General features: G+C 33.4%; 1 protein-coding gene across 1 annotated transcript in view; it reads right to left on the bottom strand.

The window, feature by feature from the left end:
• Positions 1 to 1,119, bottom strand: part of LOC103210806 (COMM domain-containing protein 10) — a gene marked incomplete at its 5' end in the record, with an annotated part of 365,452 nt that overhangs the window by 310,846 nt on the left and 53,487 nt on the right. The gene's annotated exons all lie outside the window — the stretch shown is intronic.

Raw genomic sequence — 1,119 nt, 5'->3', positions numbered from 1 at the left:
GATAGTGGGAATGAACTAGGAAAATGAACAAAGGTTATCTTCTATGAAAAATCTGAACTACAAAGCTTTATAGCCCACTAAAAACTTACATTTACTCAATTTTATAATGATGAAGAGTCAAACAAACAAACGAAACAGAAAACATGAGAGCAGTAATGAATATATTGCCCTACATGAGTAAGAAAGAGAGTGTTCTTCCCTTCAGAGGCTCTCTGATCTTTTCCTTCTTAAAAAAAAATTAAGTTTATATTATGACTTCAAGGCAACAGAATACACTTTTCCTTTTCCTAACTCCTGGGATACTATACAACCAACCTCTTCCCTGTCAATGTACAAGGACCTAAATACAAGTGACAGAGTGACCCTGAAAGAGAGGGAAAGAAGCAGAACAGCAAGAACAACCAACATCAGACAGTGCGGCAGTGGTTAATGTTTATTTATAATCTTATTATTTTATTTTTCTTCTCATTGTTGTAAAAAGTAACAACAACTATATCACCATATAGCTGCTGCTTCTGCCAGTCATTTTTCTTTCTCTTTTAACTGGTAATGATGGTTGTGGTAGTAGTACTGCAAACAATAATAATGTTAACTAGAAAGTAATAACTATATTATTATATAATGTTATTACACATGTTCTACTTGTGTAGCACATCTGCTACAAACACATGGATAAAATACAACAAAATAAGCAATCGAAATATATAGCTAAGTTGAAATAAACGAAAAGAAAATACCAAGATACCAGAAACTGAGAGGAAACTTAAAACCGAAGCTATTGTCATGGTAACAAGGGAATAATTTCCGGCATTGGCCCTAGGGGCTAGAGGCAGGGTTTTTAACAGCTTTGTAAGGACAGGAAATATAGCCTTGGACCCAAATAAAGCAAAGAAGGGAGATTAGGACTCTTAAGTACTAGCCCAGGGAAGTAACAGGGAAGCCAGAATCTACCTAAGAATGTTCTCAAACTAGATAATGATGATGATGGATGCATAACTGAAAATCATTGAACTGCACGTTTAAAATAAGTTAATTCTATGTAACAGAATAATTTTAATAAAATTGTTAAATGGGAACCCAATTCACTGAAAACTTTCACCTAAATAAATATATATTAAA

Source organism: Orycteropus afer, unplaced genomic scaffold (assembly GCF_000298275.1).
Source record: "Orycteropus afer afer isolate SDZICR_OR568_19922 unplaced genomic scaffold, OryAfe1.0 scaffold00654, whole genome shotgun sequence".
NCBI classification, from domain to species: Eukaryota; Metazoa; Chordata; class Mammalia; order Tubulidentata; family Orycteropodidae; genus Orycteropus; species Orycteropus afer.
The sequence above is the reverse complement of the archived record's forward strand: the minus strand, read 5'-3'. Positions and strand labels throughout refer to the sequence as shown.